Source organism: Adiantum capillus-veneris, chromosome 14 (genome assembly GCF_014529385.1).
Source record: "Adiantum capillus-veneris isolate H3 chromosome 14, ASM1452938v2, whole genome shotgun sequence".
Lineage (NCBI taxonomy): Eukaryota > Viridiplantae > Streptophyta > Polypodiopsida > Polypodiales > Pteridaceae > Adiantum > Adiantum capillus-veneris.
Genome location: NC_140944.1, coordinates 24,977,513 through 24,998,392, shown reverse-complemented (window position 1 = coordinate 24,998,392; position 20,880 = coordinate 24,977,513). Strand labels below are relative to the sequence as shown.

At 41.3% G+C, this 20,880-nt stretch overlaps 1 pseudogene; it reads right to left on the bottom strand.

The window, feature by feature from the left end:
- LOC147442107 (uncharacterized) overlaps positions 1–1,090 on the bottom strand; it is a 1,104-nt pseudogene extending 14 nt beyond the window's left edge.
- Positions 1,091–20,880: the final 19,790 nt, after the last annotated feature.

Here is a 20,880-nt window from a genome sequence, read left to right as displayed (position 1 = left end):
CACTTTAACAAACGTTACCACTTGACAAGAACTCTTAATTTGCGCCGATGCAGACGCCGTGAAGATGTGAGGTTTCCGAGAGATCAGACGGGGCGTCAAAGAAGTCCTGCAAATCGAAGGAGAGGTCTAGCATGAAGTCGACAAGCTCCAGAAGGGAACTTCCTCATGGCCGAACCGGCGGGGAGGTATGAGTGACGTCTGCTCTGCGGCAGAGCCAGAGAACGAAGTATTTTCATATGCGCGATTACTGTTAAGCTGAGTATTGTTGTTGCTGCTGGAGAAGATGGGAAGACGTAGGTTTGGTTGAAAGGTTGAGAACACTGTGGACAGTAAGTGGCCATGTCCTCTACTTCACTACCTGCAGAGGATTCTCCTTCATGACGATGAGCCGCCTTGGCAGTCTCTAGAGCAGTATGCAACGTACGGAAACTTCGTTGAGCCGCCCCTGAGCGCGGAAGCACAAAAAATTCAGCGGCATGCCGAACAGAATGAGGTCCAGCTCCTCGTCGGTGGTGCAGCCAGTGAGCATGGTTGCAACTCGAGAGGCTGCAATGGATGGAGCGTTCGGGTGTCCTCTAACAATGAAGTGGCCTTGGTCGAGTTTGATGAAACGATCCGGCTCCTCGTCCACTGGAGAGAGCACAATGGGGCCGCCAAGACTCAGGCTCCGATCTTGAACGGAGATGGGAAGCTGAAGCAGGCGTTGCAGACGAGGCGAGGGCGTCGGCAGCAGCGATGCGATGCAAGTCCAGCAGAAGACGTGACCACAGCCGGCCAAAGCCACCGGAAGCCATGCCTCCCGCCTGCCGCATCGGCCGCAAGAGGCGCTGCCGCTGTCAAGTTGGATACTGAAATGGCCCATTACTTCAACATCCCGTCTACGGCCCGGTCGAGTGACAGTGGTGAGCTTGCGATAAATGTTGGGCCTGTGGCAAAGGGGACAGGAGTAATCGGCAGATTGGCCAAACCACTGTCTCAAGCACATATCGCAAAACACGTGGCCTCATGCCGTTAGCACTGCCACGTCTTCACGCTCGCGGATCTGATTCGTTACCTCGTCCCAGCAGATTGCGCAAACAAAGCCCTCCATATAATTGTCGGTTGAAGGCTACTGCGCGCTGGCTGACTTTCGCGTCTCTCTGCTCCCTAAAACATGATTTGTACAACGGCCCGACTCCTTGGATTTGTACAATGGCCCGTCTCCAAGGAGTCGGGCCAGATCTCAGTGAGGCTCACTCTTAAAATGGTTTTATAGCTCTACAAGGTGCTCAATGATGAAATGATAAGGTGGACATATCATTGCTACGCCTTTTTGAAGAAATGTCTATATATACCTGTGTGTCGACACCACCCTTGTTTGGAGTACACCTTGTAAGGGTTAGGTCCCGTGGACACTACGCTCCTGCTGTCTAGTTGAGGCAGCCGGTCACTACTAAGTAAAAGTCCGCGACGGCTGAGCTCATGATGTCGGTAAAAGGTTGGTCAAAAGCTCCAAAAATGGCCCTGGAAATGGCCGCCACTCGAAAGACAAGGCGGATGCTCTACATGAGCAAAAAATGACAAAATTTGTGCAAGTTTTTACACTGAATTGATAGGTAGAGAGAGAAGAGCCGATAAAAAGTTTATCGGGCAGTTTGCAGAAAAGCGTTCCACGCGACCTAACCCTAAGCATCAAGGAGAGTAGAAAAAGCTTGTGCCTCGGAGCAAAGCAGCGTTCATAAAAAATGTAGGGCTCCCCAACCATGCAAGCACCACACAATGACGAGTGTGAGGTCGCATGCAAACCTCCGTATGGTTTCAAGGAACTCCACAAGGACAAGTGCAAGTTTCGGCTTCTCACCACCCATGGAAAAAACCCGTGCTAGAAGTAGAAACCCTCTTCTCGCCATACGAGTATCCTAAGCTAAGTAAAGCCCAACATCAACGAACGTTGATAACAATGCACACTTAATGTGGATGCTAAAGGCGAAGAAGAGTGTCTCTCTCTCTCTCTCTCTCTCACACACACACACACACACACACACACACACACACACACACACACACACACACACTCTCTCTCTCTCTCTATCTCTCTCACATAGCATATAGCCACATTCTCTCCATTTTTATTCAATGCCATAAAAGCTTATGCTCTGGTATTTTGAAGCTAGATGGAGGCCGCCCAAGGTGCATTACACCCTTCAAATAGTATTTTTCCATACAGGAATATTTCCACATCTAGTATGGACTTGAGATACAAGGCAAGAACCCAAGGCTATTGAAGGATTCATATGGCTCGGAGGCAGATTAACTATCAGTCTTTACACACCTAAGGGATGTAGGTTCTTACAGGGTCAAGTGTGGCAGCATACATGTAGATCACTTCTACAACCTTTTGGTGTTTTACAACAAGGTCTACCAAAAATGACCTACGAATATGGAGGTCAGTATCCTTAGCTAGAGCATGTGCCTTGCAATTCAATCCATGCATTATGAAAGGTGAAGGGTAGTAGTGTTGTCATAAAATCTAATATCTAACCAACCCAAATGATTTTCTCATATTAAACTGATAATTTAATGTGGGAGAATAAACAGGAACAAGGGTTAGAATATAGACATGTGCTTACATATCTATCTCAATACGGGGCCAATGGTAAAGGTGTCCAAATTAGAGATGGTCTATCAAAGAGCAAGGCTAACTAATTATGGAGCTTAAGAGACCTTAGGGTTAGCTTCATTAAAAACCTCCAATAGTTAGTGTTAAAAGTCCTTTGACCTTAGGTAAGATAGGGCAGTGCTTGAGATGGGAACCCGGACCAAGCTTGAGGTGCTTGTCATGCCTGATGACAGAGATGCTTGATATGCTTGAAGTGCTTGATGATTGAGATGCTTGAGGTGCTTGTCATGCTGGAGATACTAGGGTTGTACTTAAGGTGGGAACCAAGCCCAAGCTTGAGGGGCTTAAGGATTGTGCTTATGGTGAGAACTGGGCCCAAGGTTGAGGGGCTTGAGGTGGCACAAAAGTCAAAGCAAATCCCCTACAAGGAGGGGGCAAGCCATGCAAGAAGGGGGGGTGGTTTCTTGACCACTATCTCTCCCAAAGGGCACCCCTTGCCCAAGAGGCAAGTAGGATTACCCTCATGGTGTGCCTAAAGCCTATTGGTTGGCCTTCCAAGGGGTCCAATGATAATTTAGTGATTTAATTAATTGTTTTAGCATTTATCAAGTCTTCTCTCTCAAAGAAGAAAAGGGGACACTTGTCCCAAGGCTACCCTTGTTGATTGGTATGACTCTTGCTTGTGATTGGCTAGGCCTAGAGGGGTCCAATGAGATTCAAGCATGAGCTACAAGGGGGGGTCGACCAAAGAAAGTAGGGGGGACTGCTTGAGGGATATACTCTCCCACACACTCTCACACACACTCTCTGATTGGGTGAAGTGCAAAGTGCAAGAGCTCCATCTCCTTCTCCAAGAGCAAGTAGAGAAGTTGAGAGCCTACACCAACACTCTTGGCTATGGAATGCAAATCCAACCAAGAGCCATGCTTCAATGCTTAAGCTTGCCATCTTGTCCATCTTCAATACTATTCTATTATGTATGCTAGGAAGAAGAGTTATGATAAGTGAGGAGCTAGTTCTTTCTCCTATGAAATGTTTCTTCTTCCTCTTCCCTACCCTCATTCCCCGCTAGCTCTCTCCACCTTCGAAGATGTTTGAGGCCTTGGGACTGAGGCTTGGGATAGTTAATGCTTTCCACAAAGTTTATGCTATGCTCGTGATGCATGAAGCTTTCCATACTCATTGCATCATCTAGGTGACAAGGAACACAAAAATTGTATTGTAACAAGTCTCTCTTGATGGGAGAAACCATAATACAAATGCCTATTGGAGGGGGGACCAGCTCCACTTACATTTGGTCCTCAACTGCTGTCATGTTCTCTAAATTCTCTCTCTTGCAAAAGTGTTGTTGATGCCTAGTTAACTAAATGCTATGTTTATGTTGCTACCATCAATTAAGTTCACCCACTATGCTCACAAAGTAATTTCTCAAAAGTACTATCTCTAATTTTCACTACTCTCCAAGTTAATAGGACATTTCCATTACGTTGGTATCAGAGCATTTGGTTTCTCTTTTCTTGCTTAAGAAGAGAGGTCCTTGAGTAGCCTATAAATGGTTAATTCTGCCTATTATATTAGGGAAAGTGGAACTGGGATCTATTATCGATTTTGTTGAACCCACTGTGTGGGATATGGTGCACACCTCAGGAGATTTAGACTTAATAATGGAGTCTTTTTAGACTTGCCTACGGCTTTACCATTATTGAGCCATAAGAAGTCCGAAAGGAGCTAGCCCTCATCAATTCTGTGATATGAGATCTACTTCACTACTCTCTATAATTAACCACTTCGAGCCGTGGGTGTAGATACTTAAGAGCCAATTTTTGAAGGCTAAGAGGAGTGGAAACTAAGGTTTTCAATTGCCAAAGCATACGCTAAGTACGTACACAAATTTTGTTAACATGGCTGACAATAACCAAGAGAGTAGAATGAACATTGACAGCTTTGATTTTGCACATGAAGGTGCTAATGATGATGCCCCCATGTTTGTCAATTATCTCATTACAAGGTTGCAACAAGCTATGGGTAACCCTGCTTTGCAAGCCGAAGTTACTCAACAACTTCGCGCTTATGGGATTTCCCTTCTTCTCCAAGAGGAGAGAGAGCTTAGGAGGCCTCTTGAAGAGACCCCCAAAAGAAGACTCTCTCCCATACGAGAGGAGGAATCCAAAGAGCAATAAAGCAATGAAATTTCAAGCTCCTCTGAAGATGTGGCTCCACGAAGACGACGGTCTAGACGATCGCCAACTCCTCCCAAGAGGAAAAGATCAACACACAGTCCTCCTCGTCACTCTGAAAGGGAAGAGAGGAAACAAAGGAAGAAAATGACAAGAAAGAGGTCACCCTCTTCTTCTTCTTCTTGACCTTCCTCCTCTTTCGACGAAAGATATGGCTATTCTCCTAGAGAATACAAGAGGGGAGGACATCGTAAATCATACCGTGCATGGCGAAGGTCACAAAAGCTAAAGAAGTTCAAAGAGAGAGGAAAGAGTATCTCTTTTCTCACCTATGATGGCACCTTTGGTGCTACCGACAAAGTGTTGGCCTTCATCCAACAATTTGATCCGGCATTTGGAGATGAGGGCTTCACAGAGTCCTCCAAGCTACACCATGTAGCTATGCGCTTCTAAAAATCGGCTCGTCAATGGTGGGCTAGCCTTCGTGGAAATGGCAAAGCCCCAAAGACATGGAAAACTCTACGAGTTTCCATCATGAAGCAATTCCTTCCAAGTTATGCAAAGGAAAAAGTGCTCATCGAATGGTGTAGTTTGAAGCTTCTCCCTCATGAGTCTATCCACAAATTTATAGACAAGTTTTGGGATTTACATCTCAAGGCTACTGTCTTCCAAAAGATAGACTTTGCTGAGAAAAGCAACAGTTTTGTGCAGGATTACCTGAAGAGATGGCCGAATACGTCAACTCTCAATGGTCTGGTTCTATCGCCGAAGTAATCCACCACACCATGGTTGCTTCGTGTATCAACTTCCAACAAGAGGCTAGACAGAATGTCATGCCCATAGAAAATAAAGACAAAGGTGATGCCAAGGTGAAAACCAATGCCCAAAAATATTCCCAAGGCACTTCCAACAACAACAAAACAATCCGTCCAAGGAGAAGGGAGTTTACAAAGGCAAAAACAAACTCTCTCATGAAGATCTTGAAGCTTTTTGCAAGGACCATAAGTGTTTTAAGTGTGGGGAGCAAGGACATGGTTATCGTTCTTTCCCCAAGGAGAATGTTCACAATGAGACTCCTAAAGCTTCCACCATTGAAGCTCCAAAAGAGGATGCTAATTGCAAAGGTACACCTCTCTCCTATGCTTGGGGAAAGGTAAGAGAGCATGATGCCTTCATCTTGTTTGACATGGCTCTACTCACAATTTCATATCAACGGAGTTGGCCACCAAGTTGGGCATTCAAGATTTCGAGATGTGAGATGTTGTAATGGTCGACACTACTTTCAAGGGACAACGAGCCTCCGTTACTCCCTTGATTGGGAAGTTGAGGCTCCATGTACAAATATGTCAACAAAGAAGACTTTTTAATCTCTCCTCTCCGACATGAGGATGCTATCCTAGGGGCGCCAAGGTTTGATCACATGGCTGCCAACCTGAAGTTCCTTGAAAGGAGAATCTACTTCACCTACAACATGTATATAGATGCTAGTGAGTATGGTCATACTATACCACTTGTAAATCCTCCTACTTTTGATAAATCAATAAAGAGATCAGTTTCTGCGCATATGATTTTTGTCAAAGAGTCTCAAAAAAATCTTAATGTTTCATCAAATGTAAATGGTAGGAATCGAGAAGAGTTAGACTTGTCTAATTTTCTAAAAGGATTCCAAGATGTGTTCATCAATGATATGCCTATGGATTTACCTTCAAAACGAGGGGATGAGGACCATCGAATTGAGCTCCTATTCGGAAGCTCACCGCCTAACAAGCCTCCTTATTGAGTCTCCCAAGCTTAACAAGAAGAGGTCATGAGGCAGGTAAAAGAATTGGTTGACAGAGGGATGGTGAGTCCTAGCTCCTCTCCCTTTCGTTCTCCAGTCCTTTTAGTGCACGGTACATACCGTATGTGTGTGGACTATCGAGCACTAAACCATATCACTATCAAAAACATATTTCCTGTGCCTCCGGTAGAAGGTCTGTTTGATAAGCTACAAGGCTCTACCTACTTTAGTAGGATTGACCTTAAAAGTGACTATCATCAAATAAGGATAGTGGATGGATATTCTAAAGACCGCATTTTGTACATGTTTTGCCTTTATGAATACCTTGTCATGCCTTTTGGCTTGATTAATGCACCAGCCACATTCAATCGTCTAATGGAGAAATCTTTTAGACCCTACCAAAAATTCATTGGAGTGTTCTTTGATGATATTATCATCTACTCCAAGTATTTGGAGGAACACAAGCAACATCTCCAAGTGATTTTTCAAGCATTGAGGGAGAACAAGCTTTTTCTCAACCAAAAGAAAAGCGAATTTTTCCTTCAAGAGATTCAATACTTAGGTCATATTATCTCTCAAGATGGTATCCATATGGATCCATCGAAGTTAGAGGTAATAAAAGCATGGCCTAATACAAGGAATCTACATGAGCTAAAAAGCTTTATTGGTATGTGTGCATACTATAGATGCTTCATAGAAAAATTCTCTCAAATAGCAGGTCCATTACATGACTTAACAAAGAGGAACGTTAAGTATTTATGGACTTCTAAGGAGCAAAATGATTTTGACAAGTTCAAAGAGACGCTTACCTCCCAACCAGTTCACATGCTTTTGGATCTTTCAAAGCCATTTGAGGTCCAATGTGATACTTGTGGTGATTGCCTTGGAGCAGTTTTGCTTCAAGAAGGGCATGCCATAGCATATGAGAGCCGAACACTCAATACGGATGAACGCGTCTTAGGCATTTATGATAAAGATCTTTTAGCTCTTCTACATGCCTAAGACACATGGAAGCACTACTTATTGGGGACTCCATTTATTCTACGAACCGACCACCAAAGTCTTTGAAGTATTTCATGACGCAAACCAAACTTTTCGACAAACAAATGAGGTGGGCACTTTTTCTTTTGCAATTTAATTTCCATATTGTTCACATTGCTGGTAAGCACAATCAAGTGGCTGATGCACTTTCACGAAGACCAAAAGTTAAAGCGGGGTCTATAGCTACTCACAATGATCTATCTTCTATGATGGATGAGTATGCTACTGACCCTAACTATATATACATAATGTCAGCCCTTGCTTTGGGGAAGAAAGAAGAACCATTCACCTTGCAGGATAATTATTTTCTCCATGGCAATAGGCTATGTGTTACCCACTCCCTTCGTGAAAAAGTCATGTATGAATCCCATGCTTCTTCCTATGCAGGGCAAAGAGGCATTCAACCTACTCTTCGAGGAGTAGAAATGTAAGTTCTATTGGCCTACCATGAAAGTGGACATACAAGAGTATTCGGTTTTAAAATGTGTAGTATACCAAAAGACAAAGTATGATAGAGGGAGGCAACCTTGATTACTCCAACCATTGCCTACCCCAAATGCACCATGGGAAAGTATATCCATGGATTTTATCTTTGGATTATCCAAGCCTATCCATGGGATATGGACAATAGTCGGTAGGATTAGCAAGCAAGCACACTTTATTCCTATCAAAGAGACTATTAAGGCATACCAAATGGCAACTCTCTTCATATCATAGATTTTCAAACACCAAGGATTACCAGCATCCATTGTGGCAAACAGAGATCCTAGACTGACCAATAATTCCTGGAAAGGTCTCTTTGAAAATCTAGGAACAAAACTGAATTTCTATTTGGCCTATTACCCACAAACGGATGGCCAAAGTGAGATAGCCAATCTTACAATACTTGATCTACTAAAGAGTTATGTTATAGAAGTAGATCAATGCTCACAATGGGAAAAGTATTTACCTCTTGTACAGTACGCATACAATAATATTGTACATACTTCTATTGAAAAAGCACCTTTTGAAATAATTGAGGGAAGACCTAAAAGTCCCTTGCTACTTAAAGTACATGGGAAGATCTTTGCTGCCAATGAGTATAGCCGCAACCTACAAGAATCTTTTAAAAAGATTAAGGAGGCTATATCCGTCTCTCAACAAAGGCAAAAAGTTGTTGCTGACAAGCACAGAAGGGCCTTAACATTAATCAATGAAAATGATTAGGTCTTACTTAAGTTTCCTAAGGCTCGATTGAGGCTAACTACGGGCAAAAATCATACGGTCCATCAAAAGTATTATGCTAAACTAGCAAAAAGATACTATGGTCCTTTTTGAATCTTGAAGACCATCAATGAGATGGCTTATTAGCTAAAGTTTCCCAACCACTGGCTCATACACAATGCCTTTCATGTGAGCCTACTTAAGCCCTACAAAGGAGATCCACCAAGTGGACCAATTATTGAAGACCCTCCCAAAGTGGAAGACCAAGAAGAGGTGCCACAACCCAAAGATATCCTTCGGCATGAAGACAAGGTACTACGAGGTAAGATTATCCGATGGTATCTTATTAAGTTCAAAAATTATCCTTTTGAAGATGCTAGACGGATGCAAGGAATACATCTTAAGGATAGTATGAACCTTGTCAATGCTTACAATGCTACATTAGAGTAAGAAAATGTACACATTTCTTTTAAATGACCCATGTTTTTGTCTTATAAGATTAATCCTCTTTCTCATTGTGCACAAATTTAAATAGTATGCATGCTTAAAATCATGTTTGTGATGATGATGTCTCTCAAACACCAAGTAGAATTTGTCACTCTACTTAGGGAGAATGAAATGGACTAAAGAGAAGACATGCTTGCATCAACTATCTCTCCCAAGCACCAAATGGATTAGTCATCCATCTTGGAAAGATGTCGTAGGATAAAAAGGGATCTTCTATCCGCTAAGCAAGATTGACTAATGACTAAGGCTTTATCTTTTCTACCTCATAGTCGAGGACGACTATGATTTCAAGAGAGAGGTAATGTCATAAAATCTAATACCTAACCAACCCAAATGATTTTCTCATATTAAACTGATTTAATGTGGGAGAATAAATGGGAACAAGGGTTAGAATATAGACATGTACTTACAAGTCTATCTCAATACGGGGACAATGGTAAAGGGTCCAAATGAGAGATGGTATGTCAAAGAGCAAGGATAACTAATGGAGCTTAAAAGACCTTAGGGTTAGCTTCATTAAAGACCTCCAATAGTTAGTGTTAAAAGTCATTTCCCCTTAGGTAAGCTAGGAATGTGCTTGAGGTGGGAACCCGGCCCAAGCTTGAGGTGCTTGTCGTGCTTGATTACTGAGATGCTTCAGATTCTTGAAGTTCTTGATGATTGAGATGCTTGAGGTTCTTTTCATACTTGAGATGCTAGGGTTGTACTTGAGGTGGGAACCAAGCCCAACCTTGAGGGGCTTAAGGACTCTGCATATGTTGAGAACTGGGCCCAAGGTTGAGGGGCTTGAGGTGGCACAAAAGTCAAAGAAAATCCCTACAAGGAGGGGGCGAGCCATGCAAGAAGGAGGGGTGGTTTCTTGACCACTCTCTCTCTCCCAAAGGGCACCTCTTTCTCAAGAGGCAAGTAGGACACATGTCAAGCCCCTAGATAGGTTGCCCTTATGGTGTGCCTAAAGCATATTGTTTGGCCTTCCAAGGGATCCAATGATAATTTAGTGATTTAATTAATTTTTTTAGCATCTATCAAGTCCTCTCTCTCAAAGGGGAAAGGGAGACACTTCTCCCAAGGCTACCCTTGTTCTTGGTATGACTCTTGCTTGTGATTGGCTAGGCCTGGAGGGGTCCAATGAGATTCAAGCATGAGCTACAAGGGGGGGGGGGGGGGGGGGGTCCACCAAAGCAAGTAGGGGGCCTGCTTGAGGGATATAATCTCCCACATAGACTCACACACACTCTAATTGTGTGAAGTGCAAAGTTCAAGAGCTCCATCTCCTTCTCCAAGCAAGTAGAAAAGTTGATAGCCTACACCAACACTCTTGGCTATGGAATGCAAATCCAACAAAGAGCCATGCTTCAATGCTTAAGCTTGCCATCTTCTCCATCTTCATTACTATGCTATTATGTATGCTAGGAAGAAGAGTTATGATAAGTGAGGAACTAGTTCTTTCTCCTATGAAATGTTTCTTCTTCCTCTTCCCTATCCTCATTCCCCGCTAGCTCTCTTCACATTCGAAGGTGTTTGAGGCCTTGAGATAGTTAATGCTTTCCACAAAGTTTATATTATGCTCGTGATGCATAAAGCTTTCCATCTTCATTGCATCACCTAGATTACAAGGAACACAAATATTGTATTGTAACAAGTCTCTCTTGATGGGAGAAAGTATATTTTTATTTTTATTTTATCTATTTATTTGGTTGAACTAGCCCAATTACTAGCTAGCTGAGGGATTTAAGGAGATACAGGAAAAGTTTCCTAACTCACACATGCCTATGTACAGTGAAAAGGTCAGGATAACCACAGTGTTTGAGTGATTTGATAGGGTGAGGTAGCTCACTATGGCAATTACAGAGAGCCAAAGAAGGTTATCGTTAGCCCTCCCCCAAGATGATGGCACATTCATGTAACATCATGAGGTACCTTTTCCAAAGAGAGTGGTTCTGAGTCCTCTGTGATTCTTGGTATCTTGACAATATTTTCATTGTGTAGCTCCTTGTCACTTTGGCTTGAGTTACACACATGCATCATGCAAAAAAACTTACACGAGATAGTACCTCTTTCACAATTCTTTGGTAGATCCTTTGGTGGAAGGCGACTCAAGTAGGGCTTTAGCCGATACCCGTTTACCTTCCTGGAGTGCTCTTTACCATTCAAGTCCATGAGCTGGTAATAACTTGAATTGAAAGCCTTTTTGACAATGTATGGTCCCTGCCATTTAGTCTCAAACTTGGCATCAAAATGATTATCAAGTCAATTGTCATACCTTAGCACAAGATATCCTTCCTTGATGCCTTTGTCCTTTAGTTTCTTGGCGAGCTTTTCTTTTGCTTGTATAGCTTTCCTCTTATAGCACTCATAAGCCGCTCCTCTCTTCCACCTCGACTAAGGTAAGAAGTTGATATGTCCATGTTTCTTGATCATCTTGTGCCCCTTTGCCATGAAGCAACATTGTTGGAATGCTGAGCTCAATAGGCTGCAAGGCCTCTTGACCATAGACCAAGTGAAATGGTGTGAACTCAGTGGTCCCCCTGTATGTGGTTCAATATGCCCACAATGCTCCATCCAAGAATTCATCCCATAACTTTGTCTTGTTTTTCACCATCTTCCAAATGATGCTTGCAATGACACCATTAACCTTCTCCACCAAACCATTGACTATGGGTAGTAGGGTGTGCTATGACAATGGAGAATGTCAAGCTCTTTACAAACTTTCGTGCGTAAACCCTTCCTGAACCGTGGACCATTATCACAAACAATCTCCAAAGGTGTTCCAAATCTACAATAAATATTAGTGTGGACAAACCTGCTCACTGTTTTTCTATTTACTGTTGCCACACTTTGAGCCTCTAGCCACCTAGCCATGTAATCTACAGCCACTAAAATGTAGAGTTTACCATTTTTTGTTCTAGGCAAAGGATCCATAGCATTAATGCCCCACTTTCAAAGGGTCCATTTGAAAGCACAATTTGCCTTGGACCATGTACCAATCTTTTATTCCCATTTACTTGACAGTTGTGACAACTTTTACACCAATGTTGGACATCCATATGTAGTCTTGGCCAAACATATCCCGCAAGCAAAATCTTCTTCACAGTTAACTCTTGGGCAAAATGACCACCACATGCCTCTTCATGCAAACCTTTTAGAATGGCTGGAGTTTCCTCAATAGCTGGTACTCTTTTGCACACTTGATCCTTCCCTCTTTAACAGAGGGAGCCTTCTAGGAAGAGATAAAAACTTACCTTCTTGATGAGTCTCCTCTTCTTAGCTTTTGTGAAGTCTTTTGGAAACTCGTCCTTCAAAATATAGCCAATAATGGGAGACAATGACTCCAATCCCTGGTATCTTGGTTGCTTGATAGTTGTTGCCTCCGTGATGACTTGCAATTCTTTTTGAACACATGCAACTGCTTGTTGTGCAGATAAATGAGCATATTCATTTTTTTTCCTAGGAATATGATACAATTGCACTTCTTCAAATTGATTAAGCAACTTACGGATGACATGAACCTTTGTCCTTAGGCTTTCATTAATGCATGCCCAAATGACTAAGATTACTTCACAATGAGAAGTGCATCCCCCTACTTTACCATGAGACGTTGTATACCTTGACCAATGCACATCTTCAAACCATGAAGTAGTATATCATACTCTGCATCATTGTTGCTAGTTGAACCTAGTAGATTGAGCTTCTCTTTCATGACCACCTCTCCACTTGGTTTGAGCAAGACTAGCCCTCCCCCTGCTTTTCATGTGGCTCATTGAAAAGATCCATCAAAGAAGAAGGTTAAAGCATTAGGAATACTATTTGGTGGTGGCAATGGTAGGGTCTTTACTTTAGGCACCTTGATCTCCTTCTCATGTACCCTATAAGTGAGAATCCCTGCCAATTGTGCATGCACACTATCTTCTACCTTGAAAGAGTATTGGAACTCTTGAAACTCCATAATTTACTTTGAGACCCTAGTACTAAGATTCATTTGAGATGACACCCAAGGGAGAAAAATTTTTGTAATGAGATTTATAAAAGGTTTTGGTAGCAAGTACGATATAAAATTTCTCACTGCAAACATGAGAGAAAGCATCATGAGTTCTGCTTTTGTAGTGTCTCTCTCCAAAGCAATCATGACTCTACTAGAAAAGTAGATGGGTCGCATCCTGGTACTATGGGGATCTTGTTGTAATAAAATTGCACCAATTCTTTCCTTCTCAACACTAGAGCTAACAAAGAATGTGTGGTCCCAACAAGGAGGCATGAGTTTTGGTAGCTCTGATAGAATGACTTAAATGTTACAAAAGTATTCTTCAAGCTCATCAGATCATGCAAATTCTACTTGTTGTGTCAACTTTTGCAAAGGGTGAAGTAACTCTGAGGCTAATTGAATGAAACGGGACATATACTTCACCTTCTGAATGAATGAGATGACCTCTTTGAGATTTTTGGTGATGGTAACTCTATAAAAGCCTTTGCCTTTGAAGGATCCATCTTGATGCCTTTGTAAGAAACTTTGTGACCAAGCAAGATCACTTCATCCTCACCTATGTGGCACTTGTCGGGGTTGAGTTGACCTCCCATGTCATAGAGCTTCTTCAACCCTTCTGTAGATGCAGCGATTTTGAGCTATAAATGCAAAAATCATCAAGGAAAACCCTAATTGACTTTCCAAAGAAGGCCTGAAACACCATGTTCATGAAGCGTTAGAAAGTTGCAGGAGCATTTGTCACGTCAAATGGCATGACTCTAAAAGCATAACAACCCCAAGGAGTGATGAAGGTTGTTTTCAACTAATCCTCCAATGCAATACCTATTTGAAAGTAGCCTTAGTAGCCATCACACACACTGTACTTCTTGTGACTAGCTACCTCATTTAGTGTCTCATCCTAAAATGGGAGGGGAAAGTGATCTCTTTTTGTTGCCTCATTTAGTGGACGGTAATCCACACACACCCTCCACTTGCCATTCTTCTTGGGAGTGACAACAGCGGGAGAGACCACTCTGAATTCTCCATTGGATAAATGAAACCTATTGCTAGAAGCTTTCTTACCTCCTTGAATGACTCCTAGCCTTTGTAGCTTCTGAGCCTTAGGTTTGGCCTTTGGATTTAGCTCGATCTTGTGTTGAACATCATCAACTCCACACATGTCGGTGTAGGCTTTAGCAAAAAGACTAGGAAATTTCCTTAACACACCTTTGAACTCCTCTCTTTCATCCTTTGTAAATGTTGTAGACAACATAACTTCTAACATTCCTTCATCTTCCACATTTTGGTTCTCTTGCGAACCTACCTCCTCCAGACCTTGACAAGAGGTCTTTGGTTGTTTGCATTAAACCTCACCCCCATGACTTCAATGGAAGACTCCTCTTCCGTACTACTACCGCTACCTTCTTCTTCTGAGGTGCTATTAGTCCACTCTTCCTCCGTCTCACTTTGAGATGATTCTTCATGGAGATTCTCTTGACGTTGCTCCTTCATGTCAAAGACAACCTTCTTATGATTGTCATTCCTGCAAATCAACTTTCCACTTTTGCAATCCTACAAATCTCGCATTTTCATTAGCCATGGTCTTCCTAGGATAAATGGATAGCCACTTCCCTTGGTCGACATAACATAAAAACCCTCCGCCTTCTTAATACCAAAGGCCTCCACAAAGACATTTTTACAAATGCTTATGCACCTAGCCTTGCTATTGTTTGCCATTTTCAATTTCATTTTGGGTTTCTCATGGATGTGCATGCCTAGTCTTTGCATAATTCCTTATGTCATGATGCAAATTTGCACACCCCCATCCACTAGACCTTTCCTGACCAACCTTCCTTTGATGTAACAATATAACACAGGTGTAATATCCTCATTCATTTCAGCTTGTGCAATTTTTACAACAGGCACACTCTCTTTTACCTTTCTCCTAGTGCTAACTGCCTTTGTTAAATCCCTCCAAACTTGTGGGCATAATGCAAGAAACTGAGGCCATGAGATATCAGGACCCTTATCTCTCATGTCTTCGAACAGGTTGTATGGAGCCATACCATGCCCAAGAGGAAAGTCTTGGAGGTTGATATGACGTCGAGTCCTTTTGGCTTCCTTGGTCTCCATTCGCCTTCCTCTCTCACCATGGTCATTTTGTGATGTGACTCCTTATTTCTTCTTACCTTTTACACAGCCGCGATTGATGCCACTTGCTTCCATGTCAATCTCATTTGAACGTGTCACCTCTACCACATGCACATTTGGATCTAGAAAAGGTGGAACTTCTTCCACTCCTCGTGGAGATGGTCTTGCTCCAGTTTGCCTTTGTAGAAGCCGTGGTTTTTGACTAGTTCCTTCACCTACATTCATCACTAGGTAATTCAAGTTAGGTCTCCCTGGCTCCCCACGGAGCCAAGGACAATTATACATCCATGTCCAGACTCTCCGAAATTCCAACATTGCAAAAGTCTCCTAGGTCATGGCTCTCGCTCGTTGGCTTTCTTTGGTTTTTTCTTGGGACCTACTACTTGTGCAAGGTGGATTGAAAATTTGCTTAAGGATTCATTTAACTTTTCAATTACCACCACTGTTACCTCAGGAATATCTCTAGATGTTGATGCTTGCAATTTCCCCTTAGGTCTAGGATCCTCTATTAGAACCTCTCCTCTTAGACACTTGAGTTTCCTATACTTCTTAGCAATCCTAGTTTCAGTTGCAAGAGAGTGTGGGAAAGAGACCGGCTATGAATCTTTCCTTCTTTAGGAACTCTGCACCATCTCCAAGATTAGCAGCATTTCTCACCCATACAACCCAAAGATGCAAAAACTCTTGTTTATACATGTAGTAGTCATCTAAGTCTTTTTGTTTGTGTGAGAAATGATGTCTTGCCATGGCTTTTGAGTGTTTTGGGGATCAAAGAAATATCTCTTGAAATGATCAACAACATCCTTATAGTTTTCCTTAACATCCTGAGGTAGAGAGTCAAACCAAGTGTGAGCATCGTTTCTAAGGACTACTTCAAACATTTCTAAGCATTCAATATCTTCTATCACTCTCTTTATATGGCACTCCATTTTGAAATTAACTAGAAATAGCTCAGCATCCTCGCCAGGATCTCCAAAAAAGAGAGTATATCCTGACATTTGGCGTTGGGCCTCCATTGAATCAATTTCAAAGTGACAGCAAGTTTTTGTTTTTCTTTCTTAAAAAGATTAACACAATTTTTTTAAAAAATTGAAATCTATTCTACAAAAAAATAAAAATATGCACATCAAATCATCTATGATAATCAACAAGAGGCATCATGACAGGGTGACGCGAGAATTTCTCCTACTCTTTGGGCACCAAACATGAACACCATACGTTGTTGAAAATGGATTTTTCTACTAATTGCAATGTTTATTCTAATGTGGTGGAGTGAAATAAAAGAAAAAAACCTCTATTCTTGGGCCATTATCCATGGCCTTTGCATGTACTAATGCTAAAATTACACAAAAATATAGACGTCACAAAAATATAGACGTCACAGCTAATATTGTACCTAACGAGAGGCAAAATAAAAGGATTTACCAAAGCAATTATCTTGCCAAACTAAGAGGACCTAAAATCCTACAAATTACACCTTGAAATTGCAATTTATTACTAACAATTATGTGTATATTTTGTCTTGTAATGGGAATGAAAGGATCATACAAACTCTCATGATTCATGCAAACTACTCGACTATTTCAAGGTTGCACCTATATGAAAACATACACAAGCCCTCTTCAGTGGGGGCACCAAAATTGAGGCGGTCTGGGGCGGGCAACAAGAGAGGTGACCTCTAAATACCCCTCAAGGCTCCCGTGCTGCTCAATGGGGATGGGGCAGCCACAAACAAGAGAAACCACAACAAACCCACACCCAACAACAAGTGAAGGGGCACCACCTAGTTAGAGAGCAAGCTAGGATGCTAAAGAGGAGAATCCCTGAGCAATACAAGTGAAAAGGAAGGGTACACTAACACTAATATCAATGCTATAAATACACACACCAACAACTAGAGAGAGAGAGAGAGAGAGAGAGAGAGAGAGAGAGAGAGAGAGAGAGAGAGAGAGAGAGATTTGTGCAAGAATTAAGAATCACTTTCAATGATTGAAGCGGGTGTATAAACAGGTTGGAGGAGAGTCAAGAGACACAAATAATTTTGATGATCTACACACATTATCTTAGGGCTATGGGGACCCGCTCACCATATAACCCTCATATAATGTTTTCCCAAGCAACAATAGACAAACACACGAGCTCTTGAAACACATACAAGCGAATACTACAAAAGAATCTCAAAATGAAAACGAGTTGCCTTAAACCAAATGAGATGAGGTTGCCAAGTGTGAATTGAATAGACTCAAGAGAGTTTTGAACGGCGATAGCACCCAACTTATTGATTCAATTGATGTTTTGGAGTAGGTACAACTTTGATTGGAAGTTATGAATCACTGACTCCCTTGCAATGGTACAAGTAGCTCAAAGACGCTTTCCTATACACCACAAGTAGTGGTGTATAGAGAGCTCACTCTCTCTCCCTACAACTAAGATGCAAAATGGTACGCTCAAAGTAGTGAGAAAAGAGGGGTGAATGAGATGGGTGTACCCTTGAGATGGCGAATCCTTGAGGAATCTCACCCTTGCGTAGATTGTCAAAAGTGATCACGGTTCTTCTTCTTCTTATTTTCACGTCGCTGCCATAGTTGAATCACCACAAAGAGAATGAGGGTTTTTTTGGAAAAAAAACCCCCTTTTATAGATATTAAGTATGGTTAGGTTGCTGATTTTTTATGCATTCTTAAAAGGGTAAAGTAAAATTATAATATGGGAGTAATAGAGAGAGATATGGAGATGGTGGATGTAGGTAGAGCTTCAAAAGAGAGCTATGGGTGTGAGAGGGGAGGCTAATGGTGAAGAGGGTGAGAGAAAACCATGGAAGTTGACGGTTTGAGTGATGAATAGAGAAAAATGAGAGAGAGAGAGAGAGAGAGAGAGTGTGTGTGTGTGTATGTGTGTGTGTGTGTGTGTGTGTGTGGAAGTAAGAAATTAGGTGAGAGAAGACTATGGGTTACTTGTGAGAAAAGTGGATAGACTAGGGTCCAAAAAAAAAATCCTCTCTCACCCCTTCTTGTTTTTCTTTTACAGCTTCTTCGTTGAGTATACAAAGTACTCCTCCTATAGTAAATGACGTAATAAGTACTAATTTATCAAGCCTAAAACTACTGTTATTAAAAGTAGTAAGTTTATTTCTATTAATATTTCATATAATGAATAATAGTTATTTAGGTTCTTAGCTCTAGTAGAGGTGGGCAGTGGCACTAGGTGGACGGTTAAAAAAAAGGCCATACCCTGTGGAGACGTGGGGAATAGTAATTCCGCATTGAGGTGGTAGCTCCAAAAATTATAATTTTTTTTGAAATGATTATTCAACTCTTGATCCACATTTGATCTTTTAGTCAGTGCTTCAAATTTGGACTGGAGATAGATATAAAAAATCCCACCAAAGTGCCTATTTTTCATCACAAAAAAGTCTTTAGTGGCCCCCCTTTTGTTGAATTTGCATAAGGCCCCAAAGGTGAGCCCCTCCTTGCATGAGAGCATGACCTAATAGATTTTTAGAGGTTTGAAAACATGCATGGTTGTGGATTATGCACAAATGTAATATATGGATATGATGGAAAAAATACAGGTTAGTATATAATTAATTCATGGAGTCTAGAATAGTGATAATTGTATATATACAAAAATAAATATATGAAAATATACAGAATCAAATAAGGAGTCCTCATGTGTTCTTATTGATGTATATTTATTTACAAGAGATAAGAAAAAGTACCTGTAGAAAATAGGAATTTAGTGAAAGGCAATGACCGATGGTGAAAGGTATTTTTTTGAGATTTTTTCTTAGAGTGGATTTACACCAAAAATAAGAGAATCTTGCATGAAATGATTTTTTATAGAATACATGGTAAGATATGTCATGATAATGGTGAGTAAATGTACATAGCATACTTGGATAAATAGCACACACCTAGGTAGAGATATATAAATAAATACCAAAATAATTATTAAAAAATCCCTATATTTAGGCCTTATATACAATGAAATACTTACACACAAAATGGGCCATAATATATTTTTACTTTTATTTTATTTTATTTTTTGGGTTCAACTAGCCCAATTACTAGCTAACTGAGGGCTTTAAGGAGATGTAGGGAAAGTCTACTAACTCACACACGCCTATGTACAATGAAAGGGTCAGGATAACCACAATGTTTGAGTGATTTGATAGGGTGAGGTAGCTCACTATGGCAATTACAGAGAGCCAAAAAACGTCTATCAGTGTGTCAACAGCTACATATGGGTTGTACGTTCATGGAAAGGGAGATGATGATGGTGCAAGTGCAAAGGGCAGACTGTGGCCTTATGCTTTGAAGACAAAAAATGTAGGTAAGATAACTTATGGGAAACTACTACAAGTAGGGAATTCTATTCAAGCAACCACAAAGTGGACTAATCTAGTGGATCCTCTCTCAGTATATGCATTTATTGCTAAGTCTCAAGCTAAATAGACTATGGTGGAAGAGAAGCAAAAAAGGGAAGAAGAAGTTGTGGGGACATCAAAAAGGGCAATGAGATCTAGTAACAAGAAAGAGAAAGGGCCTGTTTCTAAGTCCGCTTCCAAAGTGGTTATGGAGGCAGCCCCAAAGGACAAAAAGCAAGGTAAGCCCATGAGACCCTCGTATAATCTTAAATCTAATATTGAATTGGCTATAGATCTAATGAAGATTTTTGAAGAGTGCATCTTGAATAGTAAAGTGGATCTCACATTGGGTGATATTCTAGGAATTTCCAAGTGCGAGTTCCATGAGAAGATCATCAATATTATCAAGAGGAAGCGGAAGATACTGTAACGTTTAATGACCTAGTAACTTGTGTGTAGCAAAAAATAGCATTAACATAGTGAGCATTTCATTAGAATAGATTCCTAATGAGAATAACAAGAGTGCTTGGGTGGAGAGAGCAACAAAAAGCATAACACCTAGTTGGATAGCATGAACAATACTTCAAAAGAGAGAGAAATTAAGCTATTGATAACAATTGAGGACCGGATTTGCATGGAGATAGTCCCCCCTCCAAAAGGATTTGTATTATAGTTTCTCCCATCAAGAGAGACATTTTACAATAGCATTCTTTGTGTTCCTTCAATACTAGCTAGTGCAATGAAGATGGAAACTTCAAGCACTAAGCAAAGCACTTATCAAACACAACATCAATGTTCTCACGATCTCAGACCTAAGACCTCACACACCTTTGAAGTGGTGAGAGCTAGTGGGGTATGAGAGTAGAGTGAGAGGAAGGAGTAGTTTTAACCAAAAGATGTACATCTCCTCACATAATCACTCATATTAGCATAGATTAGCTTAGTAATTAGCATGGTAGAGGAGATGAGCATGCATTGAAGCTTGCTCTCTTGGTTGGATTTACATCACAAAGACAAGAGTTGTTGGTGTAGGCCTCCCTTCTCACAAGCTTGGAGTAGGTGATAAGATTTCCATTAAAGCTTGAGAAGGAGAGA